The 15310-nt window shown below is 46.5% G+C and overlaps 1 protein-coding gene across 2 annotated transcripts in view; it reads right to left on the reverse strand.

Moving 5' to 3' along the window:
• Positions 1 to 10226, reverse strand: part of LOC147041436 (cadherin-12-like) — a 56847-nt gene extending 46621 nt beyond the window's left edge. Inside the window, exon 1 of one of the 2 annotated variants that reach the window (XM_085939421.1) lies at positions 10213 to 10226. The gene's annotated coding sequence lies outside the window, so the exon portion shown is untranslated. Of the gene's footprint in view, positions 1 to 2591; positions 2863 to 10212 lie in introns of those variants that run through there. The other variant, XM_085939420.1, reaches the window with a different exon arrangement.
• Between the last annotated feature and the right edge of the window lie 5084 nt (positions 10227 to 15310).

A 15310-nucleotide genomic window follows, 5' to 3' on the forward strand; every position in this document is an offset into this window, starting at 1 on the left:
ACCTGTGCTGTAAAGGAACCGTGCACCGCATTGACCCACAGGTTCCAGCGTACCACTCGCTCCGCCTCTAATGAAATCTAATGAATGCCCCGTCATCGGAGACGACCAGCTGGCCGCCTGGACTAAAAGTCCTTCACGTGGGTGACAGCAAATCTTTGACACGGAGGGGAGGCGGGCGGCCCCAAGTGTTGACTGCAGTGTGGCTGACTCGTTAAAGGGGAAGATGGAGCCTCCGCACAAGTTCATTAGTGGGTGAGAAGAAAAACCAGATGAAGAATCTCTTGCACGGGCTGAGCTGCGCTGGAGAATCTGTGGCAGAATTCTCACAAGAGACACCAAGCAAAACGCTCTCTTTGGGCTTTTTTTTTCCAAATAACGACTTTGTTGGGTCTGTTAGAGATATTCTATATAAAGCAAGGCAACAAACGCTGCCTTTGAAGCGTCCGCATTGCCAAAGTCATTTCAAGCCAATAAAAGCTGAATGAATTGGCCAAACGTGTGACGCCTCTTCTGAAAATTGATCTTCAAGCGGCAAACAAACAGCTCGTCCTCAGCCCGAGCCTTTTGCGGCGCTGGGAAAAAGGGCGCGTCTCCAGGTAACTGCATCCTTCCCACGTCTCTTTTCAAAGCGCAGCACGGCCACCGCGGGGGGTCTTCCGCACGCTGCCTCGGCGGGGTGAGGGGGTTGTGAAGGTAGACCGAGCCGGAATGACAATCCGGTGAAAATTAAACACAAATGTGAATTGGGAGGCTAGCAACAACCTTCAGTCAGGGCCAATGAAAGGACATTGGATGGCCCTGACATCTTGTGGGGGTCCTCTTTTCATGTACCGTAATTTTCTGACTATAACTCGCACTTCACCTTGTAGATGGACAATAACGGACCCCGAGGCACGCTACGAAAGCAATCGAAGGCATTTGAAGGCAAAGCGGGGGGAAATAGAACTTGCTGAGGACAAAAGTGAAATGAAGGCCACCAAGTTGGCACGTTAGCTTTCAGGTAATAACAACAACAGCAAGAAACTGAAAGGTACTAAAGAATCGGTGCACTGTTGAGCTTTTTTTCACAGCACATTGAATTGAATCCCCGCTGAAGTGTTGGCAAGTGTGCTGAACAACAAGAAACTCCTCACTTGGAACACCAAAAGTGAATGTTGCTACTGCAGCGACTTGGAAAGTTAGCAAAGTTTCGCAAAACAACAAAGCAGTCGAGCGCTAACGCGATCTACCAAGTCCAGGTCCTTCAGCGTCATTCGGGGGCAAGATGACTCGCCAAAGCGAAGGCCAAGGAGACCCTCCGTACTATCGATTCCACGTAAGCCTCCCGATGGGGAACGTGGGTGTTTTTTGAGAGCAAAGAAGCCCCTCGCGATCGACTAATCGAGGAAGCTTAGTAAAGCGGGGATCACACGAAACTTGCGGCCAAATAAAGGACAAACTTGCTCATCTTTTCTGTCTTTGATGTCTAAAATCTTTCAGAATTCGTATTTATTGATTTCAATTGCAACTTCAAAAAAGTAAAGTAGGTCCCTGTTTTTTTATGATGTAAAATAAAACAGATTTAAAATGGGACTTAAGTAAAATAGGATAGTAGAATCGCTTTACATTGTCAAAATTCACATACTTGTTTAATGACAGAAGATCGTGGAGTTATCTGTGAAAAATATTTGATCAAGTTAATGTAGGGATCCATGAAGATATTTTAAATGGGATAAAAAGTGTGTCCAAAATAGAAGAGTTTTATAACCTAGCTTCAAACAGAATTATCCAAAGACATTTGAATGTATGCGATCTTTTTGCAACGTCAGATCGGTTTTACGTTTGAAAGATGCCCGCGTGGCTGCTTTGCGCACAGTAGCCTCACTGTGCTTCCCTCTTCTCTCCCCCCCAGCAGGTGTTTGCTGCGGAATGCCAGCAAGACTTTCAAGTGACTTGCATCCCATCTCGCAATCACAACGCGCGCAACTTGGCATCCATGAGACGTGAACTCGAAGATTGAGCTGCAAAGTGCACATAGTGATGGAGCAGTCAAATGGACAAAAGTCCACAGCCAGTCAATGCTGACCCCAGTGCTCATTGAAATAAGCATCTGCTTTCTGCAGAAGGGAGAGAGAGGTCAGAGTGGGCGCGCACCGGGGGGGGGGTCTGTGTTGCATGTGTGATCCCTTGTTTCTCTGCAAATCAGATTCGGTCAAGCCGTTCGGATTGTTGCCTCTAATCCCAGTCCGCTCGGCGGCGGGCGGGCGAGTGAGCGGGCTAGGAGAGGAGAGGAGAGGAGCGGAGAGGAGCACTCGCCGCAGATCGCTTGAATGCGGCGTGTGTGCAAACTAACGCTTTTAGAAGCTCAGCAACTGACTGCACTTTGAGCTCTCTCGCACACTCAGACGCACACGCACTCGGGTGTTTGGGATCAAAGTGCCAAAAACACTTGCATCACTCCTGCTACAAACGGGGTCAAGCCAATCAGCTCAATTAATGGGAAGCAGGTGGACGGAGCAGAGAGCAATTTCCCCCCCATTTCAAGACTGGAAGCTTCCTTAACTCCTACCTCACCGGCAGAGGACAGTGGGCAGGCACAATGGCATACTTACCCAAAGCGGGACGCTCGATGAGCACGTAAATTCCAAAGAGCCCGTCTTGGTCCTGCAAAGTCTCCTCCGAAAGCTGGCCGCTGAGGCTTTCTCCTCCCCCTCCTCCTCCTCGTCTTCGTCCCTCGCTCTCCTTCTTGTTCACGTTTAATTCCCAACCTGGTCGTCCTGCCGCTCCGCTCTCACGCTCTCTCCTCCGGGGGGACACTCCACGCGCAGTGAACGCGACTGTCACAACGTGTGCCTGCCTGCGTGTTGGAGAGCCTTGCGCACATTTAAGTGGCGTGCTGCGCTCGCGCTCTGCAGACCCACTACTGAGCCGAAGAGCCTGCGCGTGCATGTGGGAGGGGGGGGGGAGAGAGAGAGAGAGAGAGAGAGAGAGAGAGAGAGAGAGAGAGAGAGAGCGCAAGAGAAGAAGATACACACGCCTCCAATGCAGCTTAGTGGTACAAGCGCGCGCGCATCCCCCCCCCGTGACTTGCAGTGGTCCTTTGGGCGATTAGCTTTTGTCTGCACACAGAGACAATTAGGTTCAAATGTAAGCCAATATAGTGGTACTACGTATATTACTATCGAGACTTTGTCTTTTGTCGATTTGGCAATATAGTTCAATAAAAAAAAAAGCACATGATGGTTCAGCAGTATAACACAATATTGATGTTTTGCAATGATGGCTGAGTCAATGACGAGTCAAACTTCGTCAAACTCCCACAAGGACCCAACTAGGACATCATCAATACTTCATCATAATCAATGAAGATTTGCTGTCTAAAGAAGGCCAAACTTTAACCTTTATGCTATTTCCACCTCGTAGCCCGGCCGGCAGAACGCCGACACAATTACAAACAAAATAAATACAAACGTGGCCGCGTCTGGCGCTGAGCGCACGTAAAAGGGAGCCGTTCGGCCGGCCTAAAAAGGGCGCCGAAAGCTGTATTTAAATGTGGCCGTGCGGTGGCAGGATCAGGCTCGGCCAGATGGCTGAGAGTAGAGGACTCCTGCTTTTAATCCTCTTGGCAATGGCCGGCCTAAGCCAGAGGTGGAACTGACGCTTGTAGTCAGGCGTCAGTCCGGCCGTTGCCGCCGTTGCCCCCCGCAGCAAATAACGCGGAACAACGTGTTGGCGTGCGTCCACGCTGGGGATCGACTGGCATTTCATTGAAGGTCATCAAACACGGTGGCCCGATGGAGAAAACGGGAAAGAAAAAGCATGACAAAGAAACCGACGCTAAAATTATGTCAACAATTCGGCTTCTTGGAGACAGCATTAGGTACGCACGACGCTAACCCATCCATCCATCCATCCATCCACCCATCCATCCATCCATCCATCCATCCATCCATCCATCCATCCATCCATCCATCCATCCATCCATCCATCCATCCATCCATCCTTCCAAATCACAATGCCAACAGAATCTTGCATCTCAAAAGTCAACAATTGATGCTTTCCTTTGTCCTCTGAAATAAACATCGGCCTCTGCAGGATGGGTGAGGGCAGGGGTAATGGGTTGGGGGCTTGAGGTGGGGGTTTTCAGTGTTTTTAAAAGGGGCTCAGGTGCAGCTCAAATTTGCCGGCGGGGTGCTAATGCGATCGGCAGGGTGCCTCCTTTCTCTGCACCGTGAAGCTCTCGACCATCCCGACTCGTCCCAGGGGAAGCTTTGGAGATTTGACTGGTACACGTGCAGACCCCACCCTGAGCGAAAGTAATCCACTGCGCCTTATTGTTAGAAAAATACGGTGGCAAACTCGAGCGGGGTCTCTACTTCCGCTAATTGAAGCAAGTGTGACGATGCAGGTTGCACGATCACCTCATCAAGCTCCTCGAATATTGCCAACCGCTATTTAAGACACCCGACGGAAAAAATGTAATTTCACGGATGAAAAATATCATCCCGACGGGAGGAGGAAGGGGGGGTAAAAAAGGGGAAATTTGATTTGGAGTCCCATCAGGCCCTGTCTGCAAAAACTGTCTAAATTGTCGGCCGCACAAAATGAGGTCACGTTTGCTGCAGGTGGAGGCCAAGCTGCGTCTCAAAACTTTGGATGATGTACCAATTTGATCAGTGGTTAATCAGCCCGTGCCGACGCCCTAAGCCAAGGCCGGCAAAATGAGGCCATATTGCTTCGGTGGCGGTGGCGTGCACGCGGCGTGCCACATTTGGGAAACACATTAAGTACAGTGCAGACGGAGCACTGTGCCTGTGGGCGCAAGGCGACGTATTGAACGAGGTCTGCCCGCAGGGGAAGGGGGAAGGAGTTGCCAAGGTGTCGAGTGGGAGACCGCCTGCATTCAACTCAAATCAATCCCAAATTCTTTTTGAAGTTCAAAATCTTAACTTTAAACTCTAAATGGAAGATTAAAAAGTAATTTGAACAAGTCAATTTAAAATTCAAAAACTTCAATTCATATTCAAATTGAAATGTCCATGTAAATAAAAAAAATCTCTCAATTTACAAATCCTGATTTGAAATCACACACAAATCCCTTTTCAACTCTTTAAATCTTGCCTGTGAATATTCGCATTCATTTTCAGGGCATTGAATCCATCTCAGCTGTTTGTCTTGTTTGGCCTCTCATCAGATTCAGATTGCCAATCCAAATTCCAATTTAGGTGTAAGATAAATTCCCACATGAGGCGTTTTTCACAGGCACGCAAAAGGCCCAGCAGTGGATAATCAGCACGCGTGAATGCAGGATAGGCGTTCCCCGCGGGAAGTGTGCCACAAACGGTCTTTCTGTCAGTGTGTCCAGGCGAAGCGTCCCACTCGCGCCGGCAACGTTCCAACTTGGATGTGCCTACGAGAGGGGACGGCTGCTTGCCAGCGACAGTGGATTTATCTCCCTCCATGGCACTAGCGGAGCGATTATGCTCTGAATTCCCAGCATGTGGCCAACCGGCAGATGTGCTTAAACACAAACGGATTTTCGCTCCCAACCCATCACACGCTGTCGTTTCAGGTCCACGTGGTGTGGTGGCAACGACGGGCGGCCGGGCAGGTTTGCCGCCAGCCTATTGTTCACGAACGAGCTGTAAAAAAAAAAAAGCAAATGCTACCGGAGCTATAAGACTCCTCTCCGTGCTCGTCAAGCGCAATGTGAAGTCACAACCATCCGCACTCACACTCACACCTACGGGCAATTTGGAGTGCTCAATCGGCCTATCAACATGTTTTTGGGATGTGGGAGAAAACCGGAGCACCTGGAGAAGACCCACACAGGCACGGGGAGAACATGCAAACTCCACACCGGGAGGGCAGGAGGTGAAATCGAACCCGTACCCACCTAATTGTGAGGCAGGTGCTAACCAGTACCCATTGCTAATTTCTGGCATGTTGCGTGCGGGACATCCTTCCAAAGTAAAAGCCACTTTGAAATGTCACTTCCTCACACTATTCCAAGTTTGACGGGCACAGAGCAGTTTAGGATTGCTTTCTTTGTGAAATTGACACTATGTTTTATTTATGGGCCAAATGTCCAGCTTTGGTCGGCTTATCAAATGCACTTTAGATGTCACTAAAAGGAGAATCTTTCCAAAGAAGGAGGGCCCTGACCTCGTGACAAAATAAATGTCGAGCGCACGCGTTAAATATTTATCTCTTTCGTGCATTTAGCCACTCAGTTCACAGGAAGTGCACAATGGACACATGATGGTGAGTCGGCCGGGCTCCCCCACACCCAAACCCCCCCGCTATGTCAGATTAGAAAAGTCGGAAATGAAGATTTTAAGTGTTATAACTACTCTGCACACAAACAGTGCAACAACACAAGCAAACACACACACGGGCATAATTTTTTGAAAACTTCTATCAAAAATGATGAATAGTACTGCATCTTATGGTGCATGAAAGTGAATGTCTTTTGTAAGTCTTGTATTGCCCCCACGCACATTCCCATTTTATTTTTATTACGTCATGGCTGAATATTTGATATTCTTATCACAAAACCGGAAAAACTTATGGTTTTTTTACAGACCAGAGAAAAGAAAATCAGCAGCCATGAATAAAAAATACCGTCCCTTGTAGTAAAATGCAGGTTGCATCATCATTCACCAGCCAAACTTTGTACTCACTCCATTTTGCCAACAAACGGGTAGGCCCGTGCGGGTGTTGCACGTTTTGCGTCCATCTGCAGCTTTTAATGGCATTCCCCGCAGCAGCGTTCTTTGATTGTTTTAGCTTTGTGCGCAAGGCAGCAGTATGTAAAAGTACGCCCGTGTGTCAGCTGTCGCTAGCAATAAAAAGGGCGCTATTTGAATTCTAAATTTCTGTAAATGCCTCAGAGAAATGCGTCGGCTTATGGCTTTGTGTGGCGCGTTACGCTCCGTCTCCCTGGAGAAGTGCCTATATGGCGCAGCGACACAGATGAAAAGTTGAAAATAAAAGTCCTGGCTTCCTCCTGACAGGTTTTCCTCACCCCCTCCAGAGGCCTGCGATAGGAATCGAATAAATACAGACACGATTTCTTCTAACAAGCGCTCGGATAAATTGGGGACTTTTAGCTCGGCACAATCAATATTTGATGGGAGGTCTCCGTCGTCGGAGCCGCTTTTAACTTGAAATTCAAAACACGGACGCTCGACGATGTTCAACGGTGACGGCGGCGCTCGCTAATATTTGATCTGACGCTACAATCAGTGACCTTTAAACTCTGCACGGCTCCCAAATAAATCCTTACGGGTGCTTCACTTAGTGTGATGTTTAGGAATGGAACATAATGACGTCCTACAAGATATGCTAACATGGCGTCAGGGCACCTGCGCCTCAACTTAGACCTTGTCTCACGCGGTCTGAAATCTAGTTTACTTTCTGTCAGCAAATGGTCAGATGTGCCAGGGGGGTGCAATCAAATCCCAAGGCAGTCTACCCAGTCACAAACACGGCACGAAAATGAACATTATTAATCAAATACAATGGCAATAATTCGAATCGTTCATTTGAATGCTTTATTTGCTCGAGGCTTGCCTTTGCTTTCATACTCTGATGACGTTCCAAATGGGTACTAATACAAGTTTTATTTGCAGAAAAGTTAATTCACAGCAAATTTAATTAAAGCATCCTCACCCGGCAGGCACTGTTAAAAAAAAGTAAGAAGAAGCTTGTGACTCAAAGGTATGGTAATGACTTAATTGGACATATTTTCCATCCCTGACTCTTTTTGTCTCGAGCGGGGTCTTCAAATGTGCCAGAGCCGACGAGCGGGACAATTAGGAACGTCTCGCTGGCGGAAATTAAGCAGATACTGTGCGGCCCGCTCCAAAATGGGGGATTAAGTACTTAAAAAATGTTCCGCTTGATCCCTCCGCCGGACTTGAAAGCGAACTTTTGAGATCACTCAGAGACGAGTGCATTAAACAGCGGCCTTTTTTTTTTTATTATCACAAACTCTGTTGTTGCAGAGCAACTATAACAGTCATTCCTGGGATAGTCACGCTTTGGGAGGAAAAAAAAAATTGCAACATACCCCACACAGCAGGATAATCGTAACCATTGGACAACATTTACGATAATTTTCCCTGACCAATTTTCGAGGAGCGTCTGGAGGCAAAATTTTGATTAATTTTGTTCGATTCCTGGTACTTGCTGCTTTCGATCGAGGATAATCGATAATCGATAATCGGACCTTTGCTGACTATGATCAGAAGAAAGTGAAAACGCGCCAATTCAATCATGATGTGTCCTCCTTCCTGTGTGAAAGAAAGGTCTGTGTACCGACGCTATGAATTTCCCGACGTAAAAAAACCCCCAACAAATACAAAAGCGGACCTTGGTGGATATTTATCACTGCCAGCCTTTTATTGCCAGGTGTGCTTGGCCCGCAACATACACGTATGCATAAATAAAGCCCGGTTGCTATTTTATGGGCAGGCAAGTGCGTGCTTCGGGTGATTGATGGAAGTAATCTCGGCACAACGCAAACGTCCTCATTCCGCGCCGTAAAACACGTCATCAAACTGCCTCAACTTTGTCATGAATGGAAAACGGGAGACGCTCCTGCTCCTTAGATGCTTTAGGAAATACCTTTATTTTGGGGTCTTTCGTTTTTTTAATGGATTATGGTCTTCAGTTGTGTGGCTGTTGTCAATCGTGTTGGAATGCACAATCTCGACCTCTGGCTACATCGTGGTTCGTTTATCGCCGTTTCACTACATCGCGGATTTTTGAATTTAGAAAATTGGTGAAAAAATTAACATTTAAATTGCTCCTGAGTATAAATCTCCCCCCCCACCCAAACTATGAAAAAAAAACCGCTTCTTATAGTCCGAAAAATACGGTACAATTATTAAAATGATACATTTCATTTAGTACAAAGATCTCAAATTGCAGTCATTGTCAAGAGATTCATTGATCAAAATAATCTCAGAAATCTCAGATTATTTAATACTACTGTAATCCAAGATCCATTTCGGATAGGTCAAAGGTCTTTTAATGCATTCCAGTTGCAGTCGAGGTGTGAAATGTGCAATGTATTTTAACGAGCACCCCCCGTCGAGGATCTCTAGTGCTGTGCTTGAATATCTATCAATGAATACCTTTTAACGAGCATTTGGGGCAAAATCTTAATTCATGGCGAGAGCGCACACGCTTCAACGCTTGCTCAAGTGAGCAGCTTTGTTTGCCAGGAGCCTTTTTTTTTAATTAGCGAGGGCCCTTGAAGAAAATAAAATCTCTGCCTGCCAAGTTTGATTTGACAAATGACGACGATGAAGGCAACGCTGGTGGCGCCTTTTTTTTTTTTTTGCTGGTAATTGTAATTAATGAGTTCCTGACTGAGTGGAAGCAACACGTGTGTATGCGCCAACAGAGAATATTAAAAGTCTCTTCTGATGGTAAGGCCAGATGAGTCCAATACTGCTGTCTTGACAAATGCAGCATTTGGAGATGCGCCGAAAGTTTGAAGTCGATCAGATCAAATCTCAAGAAGTTAAAATATGGTTATCCATAATGATGGACTTTCATAGAGCCTCAAAAAAAATCATCTGTTTGTTTTCTTGGTGTGTCGGCACGGCAACAGCATGTCTGCCAAACTAATTAAAAAGTTCATTTTAAATGATTAGCCGCCATCAAATTGATCATTGTACATTTTATGTGTAAGCTTCAGTTTCACAGACAATGCTAACATAAAAGATGCAATTTGGCTTCCCTGACAATACATTTCATGCAAATGAATGAAAAAGGTAAAGGTTCCCTTCATCCTTCCTGTGAAATCAGAAAGTTTAATCAAAGCACAATTTAGCGGCAGCTCATGTAAAGCAATTATCTTTTTAAATTAAAAAAGGAGGCATAAAAAAGAAAATGAATATGACCAGTGAATAAAAGGCAGCAGGGGGCAGGCTCCTCTCTGCCCGCCGCCTCCAACGACTACGTAAAATATGAAACCTTCAAGGACGTCGGCCGGCGATATTCCCGAGCAGAAATTTGACTCTTTAAATGATTCATATAATGGCGAGAGTGAGGCTATGATTGAGCTAATGACTATTCTGCAGGTCAAGGACATCCGCTGCTTCTTCCTCCTGTTAGCATTCAGGCTGGACACCACTGCAAACAGCAGTGGAGGAACCTCCTCCGAAAACAAAATAATAAAACACAATCCTTCGACATGACTCGATTGCCTCCTCTCACCTGCTCGAGTTGCTAGCCCGAGTAGCGGAACTCGTCTTGTATCCACTAATTGCACGATGTACCTAATAAAGTGGCCTGTGAGCGTCTGCATCAATACAGTCGATATAATCGGTGTAATTAGACTCATAAAGGCAGGGAAATCTCATCTAAGGCCACTTTAGATCTTCCATCCAGCCCTCTCGGACAAAAGGCGAGTCGCTTAATTAAGTCTGGCTTTGGCTGACGGGCTCTCGTTAGCGAGGGGCGAGCCAGGACAATGGCCGCCGTGATGAATCAGGCCCGATTATTTATCCATACGTCTGCGCTGGCGAGGAAGGGAACAAAGCTACGTAATTCATCATTGTTCAAACGTGGCCCTTGAAAGCGCTCAATCAATTGAAGCCTGCGAGCGTTTGAATTGATTGTGAGCATGAGACCTGAAGCCCCACCCCCTCCCCGAACACCCTGACAAGGCTCATAATGGCACCGCTTGCTCAGCGATTTCTCTTCTTTTAAACATATCCCAGCAGTGGCTAATTGAATTGAATATGAGGACTAGCGCCAAGGAAGTACTGGGGCCATCCAAGGCATCCACAATCCAAGTGCAGGAGCATGGAAAGCTTTAGAAGAGGAAAGAGCGTTTTGCTCAGGACAGTAATGGGCAACGTTTTTCAAAACAAAAGAGAGGGCAAAACACGAAAAAGTTCAGCAAGGTGTCGCAATGAGAAAATTGCACTTGGACTCCAAGTGAATCATGAAACCGCTAAAGTCGGCACCCCCAAGAAATGTTGCAATTCATTAAAGCGACCGCATTAGCAGGAATAATCACGGCACATCTTGTTTTTCCTCGCCGCTGTCTCGCTGCAGGCCCGACATTACAAAGTGCATGTTTCTGTCAATCGCCTCTTTAGCATCGGCGCTTTATGGCCAACTATTGATTTATGATCAGCCCCGCGCCTTCTGCCTTTGGGGAGTCCCGCTGATGCGTCCCCCTCCATCCATCGCTGATTAAATGAGCGGCTGTTTTATGAGCTTTTGTTCCCGGCACTCAAAGTCTTCCCATTTCTCGTTGTCGTCTTTTTAACGTGAGTGCTCATGCAGTTTGACTTGGGATTTATTGCGGTGAGATCACAAAAAATGGTCGAGCGCTCTGACTAACGCGCAAGAACTCAAGGTCAGGCATTTAACGCAAGAGTTCATTAGGATTAGCATTGGCTTAGTTGTTAGGCGGGATTCCAGCTAGCCCTTTAGCTATAGCTTGATTTGATACATATTGTCAAATAGAGTTTTTAAGAATTACCAAGATCAAACCAGAAAATAATTGTTGCTTGGTCACAATCATGGAGGAACGTTTTCATCATTACAGTCTGTTTGCATTTGGGACATTTTCAAATTGATATGGTAGCGGAGAGGAAAAGTATTACCCAACCTGTCAACTGAATATAGATGATATGTACTGAATTTGTATTGAATTGTACGGCAAAATAACTGGAATGAAACATGAAGCTCAATGTAATTAAATAGAATCCAACGGCCTGAATGGTTTGGCATCGTAGTTATGAGTGATGCTGATGTTAGCGTTCAGAAAATATCAAACTGTGAACCTTGGGGAGAAAAGCATAAGGGTTTTTAAATAGCAGCATTATATACTAGCCAGAGGGGGAAAGGACATTTTGAAGGCGCTAGTCTACTGCCGCATCCACAGTCCACCGCTTTTTACTTCTTTTTGCATTAAATCAGGTCGCCCTTTGACACTCCCATCAAGAAGTGAGTTTGGCTGAAACTTTGCAGCTGGTGGGCTGCGCCGAGGGGGGCGGCGGTAGTTGGGGAACCATTTTCATCAGAGGTAGTACGGCTCGCCTGGAACCGACCCACAACTCGGTGATGCTTCATTAGCTCCAAAGGCGGATCAGCTAATAGGGGGAAAAAAGGTCTGCTGGGTTCATCTCCGCCGAGATGCAAACCTCATGAGTACATGAATGCGGTTGGCGCAAACAAGGAAATACAAAACTGGAACTAATGGGTCACATTTCATGTCAATTGCCTCCTCATCGAAGGATTCAAAGAAAGTCTGCGTTCTGGTTGTTTCACGTGACTTTATCCTCCTTTTAGCAATCCATAGTGAAGCGTCATGGCGGTATTGTCCTCACCCATTTTGGAAATCCTGCCGCCGCTTGAGTGGGCACAATGAGAGGGATACGTTTCCCACCAGACAAGACCTTTTAATGAGCTGTCTTTTGCCATTAGGCAGAGCAGCAGAAAGTCTCGGGCCCATGAGGGCAGCCGTCCCCCTCCCGTCCAATCATACTTTCCATTTGATTAGTTAGCGCCAGTGTAAAAAGAAACAAGAGCCTTGATGTCCATATATTCAAAGCTGCGAACGTGCAATTATAATCGCTTTATTTTCCCTCTGCTAATTGCTATATCCATCTCCTTTACACAGAGGATGGTACATGCGGTCTACACCATGAAGACTCTGAATAGTTCTGCAATCTAGTACACGAGTTGATCCAAGGGGTAAATCTGGGGCAGTGCTTGTACTGGATCGTTCGTCTCACGGTAATCACGGAAGTTTTAAATCGCACATTTGCTGCCCTGACGTACGGGAACGATACGCATTTTTTGGCTTATTCTTTCAGAGCCAACTTCCCCAAAATGGAGATAATTGCACGAGTGGTGACCCTCATCAGTCTGGGACAATTGCTTTCAACATAAATGACCGTGGCCGGTGAGTTCCGAGCGTTTAAGCGTCCCGCTGTTCCGCTTCTGCTACTTTGTTGGAGAATTACAATCGACTTTAACCTGGAAAAAGCTGCCTTGGATGACCGGTGTGAAAGCGGCTTATGATACATTGATCTCCTGCAGGGATTCCCAAAGCGGGGATACCCTCCAGGGGGTGAGATTAAAAGTGTCATTTGCAATGTTTGATGTGAAATATCTAGCGTACACCTCCTCGGCTGCAGCAACTCTGCGGGGGGTGCCGAAGGGGTCTGTGGCTTCTTAAAAAGTTTACAAAAGGCTGACCGACCGGAACAAACTTCCAAACATTATATTCTCGCAGATGACTTAAAGTGCATCGTTTATTCCGCACCTTGCTCTTGTGGTCTATCATTAAGGTAAGCTCAGGCGGGAGACAATAATTGGGCATCCCGCAGAACTAGTTTTTGCCCACACGCCCACCCGTAGCGACCTCCCTGGCTACGCACCATTGTCTTGAAGGCAGTCCTCTCTGTCTCACTGATTTATCCATTATGTCTTTTTCTAGCAAACGTCCCCATGTCCTGTTTTAGTTCTGGATGAAAGGTGAAGGTGGCTAAATGCCAGCTCTACTGCTACCAACTGAGAAATAATTACTCGGGTGGCGGTCAAGATCTGCTTAGATGTCTTCTAACATCTTAATAAATGCTGTCACAACTTTTGGTTGTCATGTGGCTATTCTGAGGAAATGCTGATATTTACGGTTGAGAGTAGGATTTGGTTTGGACGCTACACTGTAATGTGGTCATTTTATACAACCAAGTAGAATAAAGTGAAGAAAGCTAGCAATCACCACGGCGATGGCGTCACAGGGGCTAATGATCCCAAACGGGACGAGGCGGGTGTGAAGCTTCACGTTTCAGTTGTTCCGAGTCAGTGTAAGCATCTGACAGAGTGGCCAATTAACCTTATTTACCACGCCGGCCTTCATCCCCTCTAACGAGCTCCGCTGGGTTCCCGGCTAATAACGAAGCGCCGTGGTCGGGGACTGCGGCTTTGTTGCCGCTACCGGCGGCGCTGTTTGTCGGGCAATAATTAAGGTGACAGCATAGCAGCTCCCATGTTGCCTGAACAAGAATGTTCACGGCGTTTGCTCGTAATTTCTGTCCCTCCTGTTTTTAATAGCCGGCCTCCCGCGGAGTCACCGGGACTTCACTCGGTGCAGGCATAATACTTATTTGCTCACTTGTCAAAGGAGTTTGCCTCACAGGGAGTATATTAATTCTTCTTTAATGGGATTAGCCACCCAACACAAATAAAATGTAATGGGAACTTTGGACGCGCTGTTTACAAGCTTAAGTGAGATGTCGTGTGCTGTGTAAAGCCGTCTTGTAAGCTAGGCAAAGGTTGAGAAAAACATTTGACTCCAAGTAAGGCTTTTAAACTCCAATTGCCTGGATTAGAGCTCAAAGACAAGGGCAAGACTTTGTAGTAGGGTGTCAAAATGGCGTGAGGGTTTCAAATCAGAGAAAATCTCCTGGTCGATGGCCAATGGGGAACGCCTCAAATCCAATTGTGCGTTGTAGCAGTGGGTGGATCGATCCTAATATCCTTAATAGCCATAATCGACAGTGGTGTTGCTGGATACTGAAACCAGCAATGATACTTTTTAAAAATTGCTTCATCTGAGTGAACTGCTTGCTACATGCATCGAATGCATATTGGTGACACTTGCGCTGTATGATACCAAGAAAATTCATGGCTTTAGCAAGTATTCTTTTCTCCGTACGTGGCTGATATCTGTGTATGCATTCGTGTTACTGGCCATGTGCAATTTCACGACATTAATATGGATCTTGGTATCGGTATCCCTGTGTTGACATAAACCCATGCATCCATCCATTTTCTGTACCGCTTGTCCCCACAGGGGTCGCGGGCGTGCCGGAGCCTGAACTGGTTGCCAGCCAATCACAGGGCACACAGAGACGAACAACCATCCGCACTCACACCAATTTGGAGCACTCATGTTTTTGGGATGTGGGAGGAAACAGGAGTTCCCGGAGAAAACCCATGCAGGCACGGGGAGAACATGCAAACTCCACACAGGGAGGGCCGGAAGTGGAATCAAACCCTCTGAAATGTGAGGTGGACATGCTAACCAGTACTCCACCATGCCGCCGCCTCCTTGTGTTGACATGTTATCATACAATATTTAATCAGATCCAGCAATTTGATCATCAAAAGGACACCAATTATTCAAAGTATTTATATGTGTGATAGAAAAGGCTCATCCTTTGCTAGCCAGCAGTGAATATCCACATTGTTGCAGGGTTGTATTCCACACTACAGCAGCAGCCACATGGAAGCAGTCTCAAATAAAAGCCCTTTGAACTCAATTTAATGCTCTCCTCTTGCTGTAAAT

This window comes from Syngnathus leptorhynchus, chromosome 19, assembly GCF_054491065.1.
Source record: "Syngnathus leptorhynchus isolate UIUO chromosome 19, UIUO_Slep, whole genome shotgun sequence".
NCBI lineage: Eukaryota > Metazoa > Chordata > Actinopteri > Syngnathiformes > Syngnathidae > Syngnathus > Syngnathus leptorhynchus.